The sequence below is a fragment of the Furipterus horrens genome, unplaced genomic scaffold, assembly GCF_987537825.1.
Source record: "Furipterus horrens unplaced genomic scaffold, mFurHor1.1.pri manual_scaffold_6, whole genome shotgun sequence".
NCBI lineage: Eukaryota > Metazoa > Chordata > Mammalia > Chiroptera > Furipteridae > Furipterus > Furipterus horrens.
In genome coordinates this window covers 22912936-22933576 of record NW_028327176.1, presented here as the reverse complement: position 1 = coordinate 22933576, position 20641 = coordinate 22912936, and the positions used below count along the sequence as shown (strand labels likewise).

The window sequence follows — 20641 nt, the reverse complement described above, 5'->3', positions numbered from 1 at the left end:
ATGATATGGACTTCTAAAATTTATTTTCATTTAAAATTTTAAAATATTTTGTTTAGAGACCTAATTTCAGCCTGAGCCTCCTCAATACTGTAGATTCCTTTTAAAATTTATTATTAGAAAAGGGTTCTCTTTCATGAAGAATTGGCATGCTTATTCAAGCAAATAAGAGTTATGTCACCTAACATGTCACTCTTTTTGTCCTGGGTACCAGAAATCTTGGGTCAAAATTAATATATTATCACAATAATTTATTTAGCCTTCTTGGTTAACATATTTGTTGCTGATTCCCTCATATGGGTTTGAATTTCTATGTCTTTCTTAACATTTGGTTGTCCTTTATTATTTGAACCACTTGATCTATTTTAGAAAAGGTGTGGAATAGACAAATAAAACTCTCAAGAGAAATAACACAAGCAAACGAAACAACCATATATCAAGAACTCTCCTTAAAGTACCATTTCACATGGTTCAGGTCAGGCCCTCTAAAGAGATGGCTGTGGTGCAGTGGGGAGGTGAATGTGGATACCAGTGAGCTGAAACTGAGCAAAAAGTGATGGTAATCATTATTTCCAGGGTGTTCTACCATGTTCATACAAGCTGCTCTAAGGCTTGTTAGGAGGTCCCTGCACCAAACCTCTTGAGCACAGTGTGGACAGAGAGAGCCGTGACTGGGTCAACTTGTTTCTTTGACAGCGCTTCACAAGGAACAAGCCACTTTCAAATAAAACTGGTGAGCTAAAGAGATGTCTGAAAACTGAGAAGAAGGTAGTGGAGAAGGAGGCCAAGCAAAAGGAGGTGAGTGGGCAACAACTAAGCCAGGCCACGCTACTGCCACCAACCTCACTACTGACAATGATGTGGGTGCCGAGGGGGAAGCCTGGACCCAAATCAATACTACAGGTGGTCTGCAGCCAAGCAGTCCACCAACTGCAGGTCAGTGGGGAGGACCCATACCCAGACAGGTTCCATGTAGATGTCTTGCTCACTCACTTTATCCAAGACCACAGTCACCTGCAGTCTAGGACTGCCTGAGTGACATCACCTTAAAGGTGGTATGTATGACCCATGCCAAAGGAATTTGTAGGGAAAGCTCATCTTCTAGGACCTCTATGGAGAGGGGGTCAAGTTGCAAGTCATGGCCAATTCCAGGAATTATAAATTGGAAGAAGAATTTATTCCTATCAATAATAAACTGCATTGGGGAGACATAATTGCAATTCAGGGGAATCCTAGGAAAACCCAAAAGGGTGAACTAAGCATCATTCCATGAGATCACACTGCTGTCTCCTTACTTACATATGTCATCTCATCTTCATTTTGGCCTCAAAGACAAGGAAACATGATATCATCAGCGATACTTGGACTTGATTCTGAATGACTTTGTGATGCAAAAAATTACCATCTGTTCTAAGATCATCACATGTATAAAAAGTTCCTTGGATGAGTTGGAATTCCAAGAGATTAAAACTCCCATGATGAACATCACCCCAGGGGAAGCTGTGGCCAAGCCTTTTCTCATCTACTGCAATGAAGTAGACATAAATTCATATATGAGAATTACTCCAGAATTCTACCTTAGGATGCTGATGTTTGGTGGCACTGACTGGGTTAAAAAATTAGATGCCAGTTCTGGAATGAAGGACTTGATTTGACTCACAATCCTGAGTTCACCACCTGTGAGTTCTAGATGGCCTGCGCAGACTACCTCAATCTCATGGAAATCACAGAGATGACCACAGGGATAGTGAAGAGCATCGCAGACAGCTTACAAGGTTATCTACCACCCAGACGGCCCCAAAGGCCATGCCTATGAGACTGACATCAGCCCACCCTTCAGGAGAATCCACATCCTCGAAGTGCTTGAGAAAGCCCTGGGGGTGAAGCTGCCAGAAACTAACCTTTTTGAAACTGAAGAAACTAGCAAAATTCCTGATGATATCTACGTGACAAAAATTATTGAATGCCTCCCCTTGGACCTCAGCCAGGTTCCTTGATAAGCTTGTTGGGGAGTTCCTGTAACTGACATGCATTAATCCTACCTTCAGCTGTAATCACTCACTGAGAATGAGCCCTTCAGCTCTAAGGAGGGTCTGACTGAGCACTTTGAGCTGTTCATCATGAAGAAGGAAATATGCAATGTGTACACTGAGTTGAATGAGTCTGTGAGGCAGTGGCATCTTTTTGAGGAGCAGGCCAAGGCCAAGGCCACGGTGGCTGGTGATGATAAGGCCATGTTGATCGATGTTAACAGCTGCCCCCCACAGCTGGCTGGGGCACAAGCATCCACGGAGTCACCATGTTTCTCACAGACTCCAATAACATCAGGAGAGTACTTCTGTTCCCTGCCATGAAGCCCAAAGACAACAAGGAAGATGTAGCAACTACTGATACATTGGAAAGCACAAGAACTGGCACTTCTGTCTAGAAAAAAAATTATTGTAATCACATAACTCAAGCATCTTTGCATTTCTGCAAAAGATCAAGGACTACAGGGGAATTTTTATTGCTATCCATTTTCCTATTGCAGTTCAGTCATCAGTAGAGAGAAAAGGAATTAAGAATTCCTTTTTTATTCCTTGTTACTAAATAAACCATTTGTCTCTAAAAAATAAAAATCATGTTTCACCACTGTGTCTGTTTCAGTGGAAGTCACATCGCAATTAAATGGAGGTGCTTTGTACAACACTGTGGTTTATGGAGCACCAATTCCAGTGGAGAAGCTGAGGCATGACCTTCGGCTGCGCTTTTGTTGCTGGCTGACCACTTGACTATATGGTGACCACTTCCTTTCATGCGCCAGATATATGAAGAGCATGAGTGGCAAACCAATTTCTATTTTATCAAAGTTGGAAACAGATTTTTAAAACAGGCTTTAGTTAAAGAATACACCATAATTATTAACTTCTTGGCATCCAATGTGATAACAAGGCTTCTCTTTGTAGCAATCACTGCTATAATTTTATATTTTGTAAGGGCTTCTACTGGAATATTAATACACCACTCTTCCTTTCTGGTGAGCAAATGAATGAAAGCTGTTTTGCAGATGCGTCTGCTTTCACTTGTTGAGGAGTGGCTTCCAATACACATAAGAAGGGGAACAGAGAATGTGTGCAAGCTTGGTTCACCTATCTGGTATGGGCTCTTTTCATATTATAAAAGGAATCAACTACGTACTCCCATATAGGCACACACCTCACTTCTTCCTCTAATGCCAAGGCTGAGTTTTATTTTTAAATATCAAGCAGTAGTTATAACACACTCCAGCCCCAAGGGGCTGCATCTGAGTTCTTATTCTAGGAAGGAGTCAAGAACAAGAGTAACCCTCTGGATAGAAGGGGTGGAGCAATGTGCAATAATGGGATGGGGATTCAGAGTCATCTTAATTTGAATATTTAAGGGAATCTGACCTTCTATATTTCTCTCAAGGTAGTACGGTACACATCAAGCACAAATGTAATGATATACCCCTTTTTCAAAGGGAGATATTTAGAAAGTTTATTAATATAACCAAAGCTTTATGCTAACCAACTAACAGAGTTGATATGACATGAATTGACTAAACTTAACATTTACTTATTGTAATGTAAGTGCCAGGTATTATGCTATTTGCTAGGTACATAAATATGAATAATACATGATCACTATGCATGAGAAGGTAACAGTCCCTGAACCTCTATCTGACCATTGAGAATATTTACCTTTGCTACCATCTGGCCAAATATTTTCCCCAAGGCCCGTCACCATCTCATGAGCCAAAACCCTGAATGACATTGGTTTTGACACAGATTCAACAAATATTGTTATAACAGCAACATGATGTTGAAAATAGTAAGAAAATGGCACCAACATCCTGTTCTTGGCCCTGCACCCAGGGATTTGAGGCAGCATTGTCTCTCAAACCTCTCCTACCCAGAATTTACACCTGAATTTTAACCCTTCGAGTGCCACATGTAACTCAAAATTTGGATCAACATGAGAAAAAATTATATCAATATATAACCTGAGGTACAAAAAAAAAAAGAGAACAAAACATAAAATATGAATTATTTCATTGTTATTTACATTTATAGTCATCGAAAAAAGAGTCGCTGGGAGTGACACTGGCACTTTTGGGAAAATTTGCCAGCATCGCTCACAGCAATGCTGGCACTCAACGGGTTAAAGTCCCAATGCTCACTGAGTAATTGCATACTTCGGTAAAACCAAAGGTTCTGTTTCCTGGTATTCTTGCCTCACTTTATCATTCAACAAAAGCAGCTTTGGTATTTAATGAGTGAGAAGCCAGAGGCATAAGATAGAGATTCGAGATGAAGGAGAGACATTTTCCTTCAAGAGTCAAGTGTCTCCATCCGTGGCTGGTAAAGATAGCATGTGTGATAACAGACTTGCATAACTTCTCTTCCTCTAGGTCAGATGTTTGTAATCCGGAGTCTTGGGAACTATGAACTTCCTAAAGTATGTAATATTGTATGTAAGCAGTGATATTTTGTTGAGTAATTAATGTCTGCTTTAACCAGTTTTTGTTTATAGGAAATGGATAAAGGGGTAATTTCTCCCTTCCCTCTGCTACAGAGTGGGACAAGTTTCTCTTTTCAGTACTCCTTGGACCTGGTGCTGCCCTGAAGATCACTTCATCCATTTTGCTGAAGCAGACAGAGGTAGGAATTGCCCTGGAAGAGGGAAGGAAGACAAGGGGAATATGGCTGGGAGGTGGGGGTGGAATGGGTTGGTGGTGGTAGCAATGTTACAGAGCAGGTCCCCCAAATCCCCAGAGCCTGCAGTTGGGGGAATGGCGGAAGGGGACAGCTTTCAAGATGCCTTTGCATATCTATGACTGGTAGCTAGTGTCTCAGTTATGCAAATGGCTTTGGTTCTTCCAAGGCCTCAAGGAGATAGGAGGGGTTTTGACCATAGAATGGTGAGGAAAGAGCACACAGGGCCTGCACAGGTTCTGTGAATGGTCAGAGCCAGTTACCCTGCCCACTGCATCACAGGTCACAGTCAGGGATTTAAAAATAAGGCAGCAGCCATTTGGGGGAATAGAGAAAAATCCACGTGGTTTGCAAGGAGGTAGAAAGAGAGCAACATGAAGTTTTAGAAGGGAAGAGATCCACATGGCTTTGAAAGGGCAGAGAGAGAACCATGCATGATCCAGTGTAACATGGCACATGTTTTCCCGGACTGTTATATGAAGGCTGGTGACATTGTATCCCAGATCCTGAAGGAGAGAGCTGACAGATAAGGGATGGCGAACTTCTGGGCATGTTTTTGGTTTCTAGCCTTTTGGGGAGCAAGGGAAGTGCTGGTCCCGTGTGGGAGAACCGGGCTCTGAGCTGAAGTGCTCACTGTCCTCCCCAGGTTGGAATACTGTAAATAAAGACCCATTTTCCTCAACACTAGTTGTTGGGTTTTACACCAAGGCGCCATGTGAAAGAACCCCCTTTCGCTCTGTAACAATAAGAGGCAGTAAGAGAAGAGAACTGGGGGTAGGGAATGAGGAAGGGATGTTGTTGATGAAAGTTCTTCTGGGCCTCACCTGAGAATGGCTGGGTGTGCGCTTCCTGCACAGCTAGAGAGCCCAAATGCTAGTGCTGCATCCGGGAGCTTAGCACAGACCCCCAAGCAGAGCCATGCATCATCACCCACCCCCTTAAGCGAAGGACAAGAACCTGAGACCTCCCCAGCACTTCCAGGCCAGGTTTGCTGCATGGTCTCAACTGAATAGTGAAGAAGACTGAGAAAGGCCCTCCCACAAATAATTGGACTTGGATTTCTCAGCCACTGGGTGGGTGGAAGGTTGAGTCAGATTGGAGTTGGAAAAATTATGGATGAGCCATTTCTGACACTTCCAAGATCATGGAGCAAAGGCAAGCCAATTACATGTATATGCACATTTCCTTTTAGCAAAAGTGCCCAGAACTTTCACCAGATTTTTAAAGGGACCTAAGCTTTAGGAGATTGAGGGTATTTTTAGGTTGGGTTCCCTGAGGTGAGGATTTGGGATTTGTGAGCAAGTTATTTATTAATAAAGTGATTTTTTTTCTAGAGGAGACTGGAAAGAGAGTGGGGGAAGTGGAGAGGAAAGGGGAGGAAACCAAGCAAGGCTCAGTCTCGGGCAGAGGACCTCTGGGGTGTAAGTTACACTTCTGGGTAAGACCAGCTGAGGCAAGAGTGCTGTGCCATGGACAGAGCTGTGGAGAATAAAGTCCCAGGCACTTTGAACTTAGGGCTCCCTGCAAGGTTCTAGTAGAACTAAAAGCAAATTTCTGAAGAACTTCAAATGCTGTCAATTAGAATCAAATGCACCACAGAGGAGTAAGGAAGCATACACAAAATTGGTCAACAGAAAAAAGGAGATCTTAGAGAACTGAGTAGGAGTATTAATATTAGTCCACTATTCCCCCTGAAGGGAAGTATTTCTAAAAAGGGCCATTCTAACTGGAGGACCAGGGACTTGGTGTGCCAAGCACAGTCGTGGTAATGCTAAGGGAAGAAGGATCTAGCAGAGAGGTGGGCTCAAGAAAAGGGAGACTATGTGTATCAAGAGGAGAGTGCCCAGAACAAGTGTGCCTGTAAGTCCTGCCGATCTGCTCCTCGGTCCTTCTGGAAACTGTCTCCTCACTGGACATTAGTTGTTGTTGTCCTAAAGAATGCATCAGCCTTTCCCATCACTCACAGCTTCTCAGGGGCCACTTCTCCTTTAAGTCCCAGCCTCTGGCCATTCTGCTGGGCATTCTCTCCTGCCCCCTCCTCTGGTTCACGGTTCCTCTTCCAGCATGTCTCTCTTCCTGGATCACCTCACTAATACCTTTTTCTCCTGTAATGGAGAGAAACATCATTCCATTTGTCTCACTCCCAGTCCAGCAAAGCTGTGCCCAGTGGGTCTCATTTTCACATGCAAACATACCCATATAAGGTGTGTTCTTAAGCAGAGGCAGTTCTCTCCCTGAGAGTCTGCAGTCAGCACTTTATGGGATTTTCCCCTCCCCATTACACAAACACACACACACACACACACACACACACACACACACACAGAGAGAGAGAGAAAACTGAGGCCCAGAGAAATGGCAACCTGCCCAAGGTCACTTAACTAGTTGGTGATACATCCAGAACAAGAACTCAAATTCCTAACTCTCTCTTCAGTGTTCAGTACCTCTTAACACACTGCCTTTCCAGTGTTCAAGCACTTTATATCAATGGTAATAAATATAAAATAACATCTTGGGGCAGCAATTCAAGCCAAGAGTCAGATGCATTCCATAGATTCACGGACTTGTTTTTCCTGAACCTGGGAAGCATAAGCACATAGTATGAACGTGGGGAAACAGAACGTAGTATATATTCCAAAATAAAGTGAAGGAGCCTTTCCAAATGCCAACAGATGATCCTACAGGGCTGAAATTATCAAATGGATAATAAAGTGTTTTAATTAGTTAATCTGACTTACTTTTCTACCTTCAAACAGAAAGGAGTAGTATTATCTCCATTTCCGGAGAAATTAGGTGAGCTCCAGAAGTCACGGAGCTCACACTGGCTCAAGAGTCCAGGTCTTCTACTGCTTCATTCTCCAAAGCCACATTTAAACTGGCCCTTGACAGACTAGCAACCACTTTTCACACATACTTTATGGAATTCCCATAGCGATCTGATGTGACAGGTAAATTACTACCTCGTTTTACAAATAGGCAAACTGAAGCTCGGGGAGTGGTTAAGCAACTTGCCTACAAGCACATCCCTAGGATGCGTCACAATTCAGACCCAAATCCAAATCCTCAATTCCGAACTCTTGTTCTCTTTTTCACCACTCCGTCCAGTCACTGTTGGTCCTAGAGGAGGTAGGTTTTATTGGGTCACTGGTTTGGACATCACAGGCAAAAAGAAAACCTGGCTAAACTGTAAGTCACTGCTGGTGGGATCTTATCTTTACAAAACAGGAGGTCTTGGCCAAACGGGAGCTGAGTCTCTTAATGCCTCCCGGGAGTGGGGAGTTTCTGTATGCCAGGCTCTGTCCTAGGGATAGAGCACTGACCAAAACGGAGAAAGGCCCCACCCCCTGGAATTTTCATTCTAGTGGCATGAGCAGAAGAGAGGCAAACAATGAATATAAAGTGCACAGATGATGGTAAGTGCTATGGAGAAAAATAAAACAGAACGAGGAGCCCCTGGAACGTGTGCGTGCGTGCGCGCAGGGGCAATGCGGTTTTATTTTATATATTAGGTGCTCAGGAAAGGCCATCAGATTCTGATGGCTACATTTGAGAAGGGACTGAAAGGAGGTGAAAGAGCAAATGGTATGGAGATCTGGGGAAAACAATTCCAGATAGAGGAAACTGTTAAGTGCAAAGGCCCTAAGGTATGGAGCTTGGTGAATCTGCGGAACAGGAAGGAGGCCAGTTTAGCTAGGGAGAGTTTAACAGCCATAAACTGGTATTTATGGAGCAAAAAATTTAATAAGAGATAAAGAAGTACACATTTCTGAAGCATGAAAAATAACCCAAGGTAAAACTGAACATGTTATAGAAAGGCATAAATCCAGTATTATGATGAGACTGGAGAGGAAGTAAAGGAGGCTTAGAATCATAGAGTCGGAACTTGATTCTGTAGTCCAAGATAATGACTTTTTTGAACAGTAAAATATACTTTTTTCAAATTATATCTCACGTAAATGGCCAATATGAAAACAAATGGAATCAACATACTCTGGTCGAGTTGAGTGTGGGGAGGGTTAGCCTTTCCAATGTGGCATTACTCTTTCTCATCTCCAGCCACAGAGGCACCTTGAAGGAATCCTCAGGCTCTATGAAACAAAGCTTGCCAGTGACTGATTTAGTTCAACTAGTTCATTGTACGTTAGAAGTAATCTCTTTCTGGTATCTACTGGAGGGAAGTTTCCCTGGTCTTCTGTGCTGACCTCTGCCACCGATGACCATGGTTCCTGTTTCAGCCTGCAGTCCACAAAATCCCACCTCCTTGTGCTGACCCCAGGCCTGGCTGACCCAGAACTGTACTGCTGTCCGTCTTTCCCTGTATATGATGCCACAGTGCGGTAGCTGCTTCTCTTGGCTCCTAGTCAAGGCTGGATGCAGTGCTCTGGAGAGCTCTTCCGTGAGGCTTGCCATCTCCCCAGCAATAATTCCCGCTCTGGGACCAATACACTCATTGTTTCAAAGGGGCAGTCTGAGATGATTGGAACAAAGATCATTGCATTTCTAATTAGGTTTTTGAGTCCAGAGTGAGGTAAAAGTCTTGAAGATTGGATTTTTGAGCAAATATAGCTCTTGACATGTGGAGATACAGGCAATGAAGGTGTGCCACACTTATACACTGGAAAGACAACCACATCCCTGACTTCCTGCCTTCACATCTGATGTGCTTCTTTACTTAAATCCCGTTTTTTGGTAAATGCTATTTCTCCTTCCAGGAAGCTAAATTCTCTGGCACTTCAACACACTCTCAGACTTTCCCAAGCAGAATCAACGGATCCTCCATCTGAGTTCCTGTGGCACCTTTTCTGTACTTTTATCATAGCTCCCATCTTACTGCATTGGAAAAACGTGTTTGCGCATCTTTCTCTCCCACTGACTCAGAGCTTCCCTTATTTGTATTTGATGCTTCAGCTGCCACTAACTCAATGCTCTCGGTGCTTGATCCATTTGTTGATTGATGTAATTCAGCACCAACTGAGGTTGTAAGAAATGAGGGTTCTTCTCCACCATAGACCCTTTGAGAAGTTGTCAACTAGCAATAAGTCATCATCAATTATTGTCTCAGTCAGCTGGAGAACTTACTGAAAAGTAAAATGACTGTGTGAATATTCTGTTACTAGTCATTGAAAGTTTCTGATGGACGGCCCCAGCACTCACCTTTGGTCTTTTTCAGTTACACGCCTTTCGACACATTTTTCTGTTTGTTCGGCCGTACTGAATCTGCTCCGAGGCAGACATGTTGCTATGGTCAACACAGCCAGCAATGACACATTCTGCCTCATGCCTGGCCACAGCCCCTGGTAACTGTCAGCCTTTCAGATATGACTGACAAGACTGGAAAGCAAAATCTGTGGGAAAAAAATATGAAATCAGGTCCCAGCTCTCACTCTCCCATTATGTAAAGATGATCTCATGTTCTCTGAGCTTTGTGTGGTGAATCTCATGTGATCCCAAAACAGAGAGGGCTTTACAAGGAAAAGAACTGATTTTTAAGACAGACACATGGACTGATTCATGGTGCCTCTCGTCAGCACTGAGACAAATTTAAGTTCCATTTCCCAAGTTCACGCTGAACATCAGGATAACAGAGCAGGGTCATTGCCTTTCAACAGTGGCCACATAACCAAAGCCACTTCAATATTAGGAGTTTATTAAAACTAGATTATCCCAGATCCATTTTGTTAAGCCAAGAATAAAACAAGCTCAGTAATGAAAAAAAAAAAAAAAAAAAAGCTCTCCCACATCACTTGATCTCTGCTTTGTCACTGAAGACTTTTCAAATTTTGTCACCTGCCCAATCATTTCTCGATCTAACATTACAGTTAATTATTCAAAGTACAATATTCTTGCTTTTGTTTTTAAGCATTTATTGAATCACATGGAATTTGCCATGTTTATTGTCAAACAATTGATCTTATCTTTCTACATCTAGGATTTCCATCTAGCTGAGGTGGCTTTCATTTTTCTCACAGAAGTAGCAAACAAGAACATGAGAGAAATATTTGTATCTTGCTGAAATGTGGAGTATCCAGGGTTATCGCTAAAAGACTCTCGAGACAGGATCAGAGCAGAAAGAGAATCTGAGGAACTGTTTGGGAAGACAAATCACATAAAGGGTGTTTATTTGGGTTTCTAAAATTTCCCTCTCTCTACCTTTATTTGCATTGCATTGATATGAAGTTATAGAACCTGAGTAACATTTTGTCCTGCACAGTTTACTGATCTGACTTTTGCAAGCATCCAGATAGCAAAAAGGACCCTAAACAAGCTCTTAGTTGATGTGAAGCTTCATGTTCATTGAATTAGAGAACTTTAAATAAAAATTGCCCTTTAAAAGTAATATTTCAGAAACACTGAAGTCTGTTTCCCCTAGAGAAGCATATAACTTACTCCTGCTTCCTTAGAAAGGAGGTCAGGTTTGTTCCCTATAATCTAATAAGGTGGAGGACTGCTTTCAAGGGCAGGAGTTAAATGACTGGGTTTTAATTCCTCAACTGGACCAAGTTCAATGGGCTTCAGCCTTGATTCTTCCCAATTTGTGTTAACTAAGTTCTAATGAAGCAGGGTTCATTTTAATGAAGTCAGAAACCAGGTCTTGCCTTCTCTGCCTAGACTTTCAATATTGCAGAGTTCTTTCTTAATTAAGGTAGAGAATTCCCTTTGGCTTCCACAACCAAAATTTTCCATTTGCTCCACTTAGAACACCAGTTGGCTTCCACCCCTGCAACCACGTGCCGCTGACACAGCTGGACGATTTATGAACTTCTTTAGGATTAAGAAAAAAGGAATGCTTCCTTGGGAAACATTCCTAATAACTTGGGTTTCTATTTATTCTCACCAGTGACCTATCTTTTCTAAGTAATGACAAGCAAGTGAGCAGAAGAGGCAGGGAACAATGAGATTTGTTGTTTTCAGAGAGGTCTCCTCTCTCCCAAAGCCCAGACCCTGAACTCAACAAAGACATATATAAGCAGTCTTTAGCCAAGTTCTGGCTCCCACTTTCTGGAATCCAGGGACAAGTTGAAGATAGAGGAGAGAGGGGCTCTGGGCTGTCCTTGTGGCTGCCTAGGTTGTGTGAAGGCACAAAGGTAATAGTGTCCCAAAGTGATGGACAAGGCACCGCACCTGGAAACAAGGCTCAGTCCTAGCTCCTGCCCTTCCCACTGACCAATTATGAGAACTTTCAAGACCTTCGCTTCTCTTAGCCTTTGTTTTCTTGTCTGTCAAGAGAGAAAGTATGACTAGACCAGGGCTCTTCAAACTATCTGTGATGAGAGAGCAAGATTTTTCCTTCCTTTCCCTCGCACTCTGTTGGGAACTGATCTTTTGTGAAATATAACAAAAATGAATACTGTGGTTAATAATACTGTATTGTATATTTAAAAATTGCCAAAGGAGTAGATTTTAAAAGTTCTTGTCACAAGAAATTGTAATCAAGAAATGTTCTTATATTAAAAAAATGTAACTGTGGTGATGTTTCTTAACTAGACTTACTATGATAATCATTTCATAGTATATACATATATCATTACTTTGTACACTTGAAACTGTGATGTTTTATGTCAATTATATCTCAATTAAAAATAGACATTAGAAAATTTAAAAAGAAGTTGATTTTTTGAAATTACTATTATATTTGAGACAAAACATTATGTAATGACTGCTCTAACTTTGTCTTTAACAAACTTAAGTCTTATCCAATATTAAGCATGCAGTATGTACTTAATTAATGAGTGAATAGAATTACGAGAAAGATAATGTGTAGATGTAGCTGCAACTTCAAGTTGCTATAAAAGTTTCTAAATGCTTGCCTTCACTGCTATGTTTTCCTCCTTTTGAACAGGTGGCTGTGTATGGACCAGTGGCAGTTCATGACCACAGTTTGAGGGGCAGTGAGCTCAATGACATGTCAGGTCCCTCCCAGCTCCTGCCGGCATCTCTGCTTAGGCTGCCCAAACACCCCAAATGCTGAGCTTGGTGGCAAGATCAAAATTATGCTTCTGGAGCAACAAAGAGCAAAATAACCACTTGAACAACTAACAGTATTTTTCTTTCTCTGTATCTACCTTACCTTGTCAATCACCCTGAACAATGATCTGGGATCCTTGCTCCACCATTTAGTATCTGGTGGCTAAAAGCAAGTAACTTAACCTCTCTTTACCTCCATTTTCTCATCTCTAAAATAAGAATAATAGTATTTTCTTCATAAGGGTGTGTTTTGGTAATTGTTTATTTCAATAAAATGTCAAACCTTCAGAAAAGTTGCTAGAATAATACAAAGTAAGTCTATTATTGATTCAGATTACTCCTTTGTAATATTGTCTCCATTTGCTCTGTCCATTTTCTTTCTTGCTTGCTCTATTATTTTCTTTCTGAAGTCTTTAAGAGTAACTAGCAGCCATCATGCCCAGATAATTGTTTGGGCAAATTAAAGGAATTAATATATGTGAAATCTTCAAAATAGTGCCTAACACACATCATAAACTTTCATAAAATATCAGCTCTTATGTTTGATTTTCAAAGGCCTTTCTAGATATTCAACAGGGACCTCAAATTCTATTGATTTGGTGGCCACCCCTTGTGAAATCTCCAACCTGCTGGGAGTCCATCCCTATGAGTCTGCCCTTCTCAAAGATTTATGCCAAATTCACTTATTATCAAATATGTTGGATTTGACTGACCTAAAAGAATATTTTTTATGCCATATGTATTTGGCCTTGAACACTGGTACTGAGTGTATCTGCTCTAAATTACTGCATGTTATTAAATCCAAAGAACTCCTTTTTTTACAAAACCCCTGTACTGCTGTTAACGTAGTATTAAACTGATCAGTGGTAACTAAAAAGCCAAACCTTCACTCTGTGTTCTTTAGGGAAATGATAAGAACAGTGATTTCTAGGAAATTCAAATACGACCCTAAAAAGCTCAAATGCCTCCTATTTTTGTTACCTAAAGCATCTTTGCTTTTGCTTCAGAAACAAAATTTTGATTAACATAATGCCTTGTATACCCTTGGTGTTGGTTTAACTTTAAGCTGAACCAGAATTTTCCTTTCTCATATTCACCCTGGGTTCCTTTGCTTCCTGATTTCTTGCCTCATCCAGATCCTGCTGTGCTGAATTGAATTAAATATGGAAAAAAATACTGATTCAGCTTCATCTCCATGTACCCAGATTCAGCTGCAGAAAAGAACAGAAAGACTGTTCAGTTGACAGTAATTTTAAAAATCATTCCACGTGAGTCATATCCCAGAAAGAAATCAAATCACAGAGGCATCTGGTGTCCAGAAAGACCTACTCTTTTCTATGGCCAGAATCTAGAAGGTTGGGTAGCTTGCCCAGGTGAGTCATTGCTCTTCACAGAACATTAGAACAAGGCCCATATGTCTTCTAAGCCCTTTTACCCAGGAATACCATGTGACCAAGACAAACTCTATCATTGCCCCAGCAGTGTTCATCAGTCTTATGACTTGTGCCAGACAATGCCTGGCGGAGGAAAAGGAAGCAAAGTAGATGCTTCTTCCATCTCAGAATGAATTACATATGTAACTTAGCCTCACATCACTCTCCCTAGGGAGCCTCTGAATGTGGGGACCCTACATATTCACAGCCCATGCCAAATGCTCTGTTCCTTGAAAAGCCTATAATCTCTACCACACAATTTGGTATTTGGTCAAAACTTTTTGTTCAACATGTGTGCCTTGTTCCTTGGGTTAACATATCAAGAGCCAAGGCCACTGTGTGCCTCTCAGAGCAACCTTACAGTGTACTGGGTACACAGTAGGTGTGAATTTATTTCTCTGGATGATCTGATACAAAAAAGAAAGTAGGGGAAGCAGTCATTCCAGCTGTCAAATCATTGGCTCCGTCCCCACTGGCAGTTCTGACTAATAGCAGACAAGCCTGCTCCTCAGGCACAGCAAGGCTAGGCTTCCCTTCTCAGGAGAAACCAGCATTTCTGTGATTGTCACAGACTCGGACACCAGGAGGGACAGCTCCCACTCATGCCCTTCCTCAAGCCACCTCACCTGCACATGTCTCTTGCAAAGAATTCAGAGTTTTGCTGAGATGAGGAGATGCACTGATGCTCATCTGGTTCACTTAAAAAATCTAAGAAATGATTCTTCCAAAAGTGACACACAATGTTACCATATACACAGCCATTTCTGTCCCAGGTATATACCCAAGAGAATTAGAAACTTATATCCACACAAATATTTGTACATGGATATTCATAGCAGTATTATTTATAATAGTCAAAAAGTAGAAACAACCCAAATGTCCATTAACCAATGGACAGATAACAAAATATAATATGCCCATAAAATGAAATATTATTTGGTCATAAAAAGAATGAAGTACTGGTACATGCTACAAGACAGACCTAAAAAATACCACACTAAGTGCAACAGTTCAGATGCAAAAGATCACATATTATATGATTCCATTTATATGAAATGTACAGAATAAGCAAATCCATAGAGAAAAGGCTAGAATAGTGGGTGCCAGAAGCTGGGGCAGAAAGGGGATAGGGAATAACTGTTGATGAGTCCAGGATTTCCTTCCGAGGTGATGAACTATTCTGGAACCAGCGTAGTGATGGTTGCACATATCTGTGAGTATACTAAAAACCACTGAACTGTACATTTTTAACGGGTGACGTCTATGGTATGTAAATTACATATCACTTTAAAGTTTTAATTAAGGAATAAACTAGGATATAAATTTTTTTTTTTAAGTTGTGAGTCCAAGTGCATCCCAGGCTCAAGGCTGGCCTGTTGATTTTCCTGTTGCCCCAGTTAAACTTGTCCTCCTTTCTTTTCATTTCCCTCAGATTTGGTACTGCAAACACAGGCTTTTCTAAAACATGTTGTGTGTCTTGAAGCTCCACTCAGTGTCCAGATCAGAATGGTCACCCAGGCTGTTGGGCCTCATCTCAAGTGGGTTTTGATCTGGCCCCACATCTTAAGAGAGCATGAGCCTTGGGGCTCTGGCTTCTCCGTTTCCACATTGCCAGTGATTATTTCTGTCAAAAAGAATCATCTGTCTTTCATTGCAGTGCAGATGATACCCAAATGTTACCCTCGTTCATCAAACTGTCAGGCTAATTGTTTATAAAACATCCGGAACTGGTTGTCACAGAACATCAGTGAACCCAGTCCAAACAAAACAGCGCCCTGCGGTTGGATTCAGCCCCTGGGTGAGAAGAGTGTGGCTGACATTTCCTTCAGAGGCACCTTTCCTAATCCAGCAGTCATCAGACACCCACGGGTGCTGCTGTCCTCCTGGGACACCAACACTGGTCTCGAGGAACTTCGTTTTCCTGTGAATAGAATGTTTTTTCTTGATTATTTGAAAACTGCTTCCAGTCCTAAAAAACTCTAGGATTTTGGCTTTAAATTTCTGCCATGGTCCGATGGTCAGATGGGTGATGCAGAGTTTTCCTACCTTTGCTACAAAACCTGACCATATAAATGCTCAGACTCGAGTGGCGCTTGGCATTTGCTGAGCCCTGTCACACAGATTGCCTTCTCAGCCTCGACCTCCCCATGATGGCGGCAGAGCAGACGGTGCCATTTTCAGTTTTCCCCTGGGGCCAGGTACTCCGTATCAGTGGAGTTGTCGATGGCAGAGTGCAGAGCTGTCCACTCTCAGCCCAGGGTTCTTTTCAGAGCACAGAGACGGGTCAGCCTGGGCCAGGAGACAGATCCTGTCTTCCAAGCATTTCTTTGTGCTCTCTGCTCAGCCTCCTCCCAAAGCCTTCCTCAGCCAGTTTTTTGTTTTTTTTTTTCATTTTGTTTCTTCAAAAACTTTTACTATTTTTCTTTTTCACATAGTCACTTGAGCCAATCATTCATTTAAAAAATATTGGTTAAGATTCTGCTAAGTATCAAACACTGTGTTAGGCAGATACAGAAAACTATGTCTCCTGTCCCTTATTAAGATGCCTAGAGCCTCATGGTCTCCAGCCTCTGCTGACTTCTGACTCTGAGCTACAGGTCCTTTGTACCTCCAGGTTTTGTATAACTTTTAGGTCTGTCTTCTGCCTTCTTTCTACCCCCAAATTGATCTTCCTTTGACATATCTTCTCAGGGCTCTAAAGCCATTGATCCCTTTAAAGAGACCAAGGAGTCTTTATTAAGCAGCTACAGACACATAGCACAAATAAACATACACACGTACATAACATGCATAGTTGTCCACTACCATAGGGGTGGGACACAGAGCAGATGTGCAGAGCCTCAGTCTCCTGTTCTACTTGGGTTCAGTCACTTACAGAGTTACTGCTCTCTATTATGGCCACGGGAGCTGGACTGAGCAGGATGATGACAATAACTGTTGCTCTGATTATAAAATCGATATCCACTGGCAAGTGTCTTTTAAAAGCCAGTTGTTTTCAATTAAAGCCTCCCAGAGTAAAGAGAGATGTCTGCTTTCATAACACAACAATCCAGAGTCCTGCCACAAGAAGAAGATAGATCAAGAGCCAAGTGTCTGTGCCAAGGCTACTGTTCCATTCAGAAAGCACCATCGGAGCCTGTCTTCCCTATGCCTGTAGCAGAAACAGGACCTGTTAAAATGTAATGTTCAAAAAGGTAGGATCATGACTCTCAGACAAATACAAAATAAAACACTTGTCCAATATTTTAGTTAATGTATTAATCATTGAGGTAAACACTAAGACATTAGAACTGGATCAAAATGACATCTGAGAAGCTGGATATATATTAAAAATTGGTTGATATCCTTTGGAGGTTTAAACCTCTTGGGGTCTCTCTTCCCATTAGACAGGAATTGTTTTGTCATCTCTTTTGGAAAAGATCCACAAGTTAACTTTTGTCCCCACAGAGTTTTAAAATAGGCAACTCATAGAAAGTTAAGCCTAGCATTTCACGGAAAAACACTTAGTTTTCCCTTTTGGCTACTTTTAACTTAGTAGAAACTTTCTGATAGATCACTGATGCTGGAACTAGTAACTATCTCAGAGAGGCTCTGGGAGCAGTCTTTATTTTCTAGTGTTTTAAAAGTCACCAGAAATAAACAAAACTATGGAGACAGTGAAAAGATCAGTGGTTGCCAAGGATTGAGGGAGGGGAGACAAATAGGTGGAGCAGAGGATTTTTTGAGCAATGAAAATACTCTGTATGATACCATAATGATGGGTGCATGTCATTATACATTTGTCCAAACCAGAATGTACACCACCCAGATTGAACCCTCACGTAAACTATGGACTCTGGGTGATCATGATGTGTCAACATGGGCTCATTGATGGTAAAAACTGCACTACTCTAGTGCAGGGTTTTGCTAGTCTGGAAGATTGTGCATGTGTGGTATCAGATGTATATGGGAAATCTCTGTATCTTCCTCTCCAATTTTGCTGTTTACCTAAAAGATGTGATGAACATAATTGAATTTTCAAGTGAGTTATTGGTCTTAGAGCATGAGAGAGGTCTATGAAGAAGACCAAGGAGGAAAGGAGAGGGAGGAGGAGGAGGGGAATGAAGAGGAAGAGGAAAGAAAATGGAGACGTTTTGAAAGGGGAAGTGGGGAAAGAGGAAAAAAGGGGAAAGAGGGGAAAAGGAGGAGGAGGAGAAAAATCGCCTTATTAGAATAGGTAGCTCTCCCCTAGCAACAACTCATAGAAAAGGACCTAATTGCATGATTCATTGGCCACCTCTCAATTCAAAGCCTACATGATCTCCCCATTTAAATCTCTCTTTCTTCTGCTTCTGTGACATCTCTGGTCCTGACTTTTCCTCTGACTCTTAGCCTTCTTTGTGGAGCCCACAGCCCTTACGCTTATTTCTCAAGGTTCTCTCCTTTATTAACCCTTGGCTTCAACCAACTGTGAGATGAAGTTGATTTCAAAGACCATGTCTTCAGCTTAGATCTTTGTTCTGTAATTCCTGTATCCTGCAGCCTCCTTGGACATCTTAACTTGCATATCTCACAGGCACGTGGAACTCAACATATCTAGCATCAGCATTATCATTTAGACCATCCCAATTCATGTTCTGGTGTAATTTATGATTAAGATTGGTATCACCAGCTCTCTTACTGATCACATCAGAATCCAGCCCCCTCCTCTTCCGCATACATACACACACTTACTTAACCAATTCCTTTTAATTTCACTGCCTATGTTTCTCTCAAATCTTTCCAACTATTAAACCTCCATTCCCTCCCCTGAGCTCCTGCACCACTTAACTGATGTACCCACTCTTGGTTTCTCCAATCCACTCTCCATGTGGCAGCTGTGATGTTTCTAAACACAAATCGAATTGTGTTTGTGTCTTACAGCATTTCAATGTCTCCCCACTGCACATAGTATAATGTCTAATTTCTCTAATGCCATCAAAGGACAGTATCATCCGGTCCTTGCTTATTTGCCACTCTTTATGCTCTCTGTGTTTCATCAACTGCTTTCAATTGCTCAAATGTACTGTATTCTGTTTTTTTGTTTTGTTTTGTTTTTGTTTTGTTTTTTAATGTTTCAGCTCCTGCCATGCCTGGAAAAGAGAGGTTCTGAAAAAAACTGTGTTGGATGAACAAGTACTTGATTATGAAAGACATCTATAGGTTCTGATTTTAAAAAACAAAACAAAACTCTGTAGTTTACTTTTTGGCTTTTTCCCAGGATTGTATAAACTAATATTATGCAAGCAAAGATCAACAGTGTCTTCATAAGCATGGTTTCTGTCATTTCTGACTATCTTAATTCTTTTAGCATAATTTAATTTTCTCTTTTTTTTATTAAACTGCATTTATTATACAGAGGGTTTTATGGTCCCTTATATGTATGCTTGTTATTCTCTCTGAAAATTGTGTTTTATAAATGCCTGTTCTTCCTGTAACCAGTTTCCTATTAGAAGTCAGTTATTATTTTTCCAGGAATGGCAGCATGAGTCTCCATTATTTGTTTATAGTGGAGTAATCCTGGAGATTTTGCATTTACTTATGTTTTCCAGGATCCCTGTTCCATAATAATGCAGCATTCTGATTTTGACCAAACTTGAGACTTTTGCCTATAGTCCAATAAATGGGTGTGCACACATTGTTTAAATCAATAAAATATGGTCGCAGTATCCAACCCTGGCCTCTTGGCTAGTTGGTAAACTTCAAAGTGCCAGCAGAAGTTCATGGCTATTTTATCACAAGAGCTAGTTTTCTCTGCTTGAAATGCAGTTATTTACCTTTGATATATACACCGGACTGCCAAGACTATACTTTCTTTTTTTCTTATTTTAGGTTAAACTACGTAATTCATTGGGATTATAATCATATATGGTTGTATCAGGGCACTTCCAATGGAAATGGCTCCAACTGATTTAAGCAGAACAATTTTTTAAAAGGATGCTGGGCAGCTTTAAAAATTGTCAGGAAGATGGGAGAACTATGTACACTTGTAATACTATTTCTCCATAGGTGCAATATCCCTTCTGATTTGTGGCTCTGGGCAGGGAGGCGGGAAAGAGACAGAGGGGACAACACTGCTGCCTGGCTTCTGGAGGTTTGTCTGGCATTTTCCCCATTTTCAGTCACTTCACTTACTTCCCATATGTGACTGGCACTCTTCCAGCTATTGCCCTGGTGGTGAATGCCAGAGTGAGTGGGTTTGCACACGTTCTAAGTTCATGCGGGCCATTTAAATGGACTCTCCTGAGAAACTGGCCATTTCTTCCATAGCCCAACCCCACTGGTTTTCACAGCTAGAAGTTATGGGGCTTTATCTTCCTGGTGTTGGAATCCTGGGCTGTGCAGTCTAGTATGGGGCTGGTATTGCTCACTCCCAAGGTAATCCTCCTGATTTTTATCCACCACGTGTGAATTTAGGACCACCCATTCTGCTGCCACCACCTTTCCATGCTGCACCACATCTCCTCACCCCTCTGCTCTGCCTCTGTGTCTCTGCTCCTCCTACCTGTCTGG

General features: G+C 41.5%; 1 pseudogene; it reads left to right on the top strand.

The window, feature by feature from the left end:
* Positions 1-584: 584 nt before the first annotated feature.
* LOC150005841 (lysine--tRNA ligase pseudogene) lies at positions 585-2425 on the top strand (annotated as a pseudogene).
* The last annotated feature ends 18216 nt before the right edge of the window (positions 2426-20641 follow it).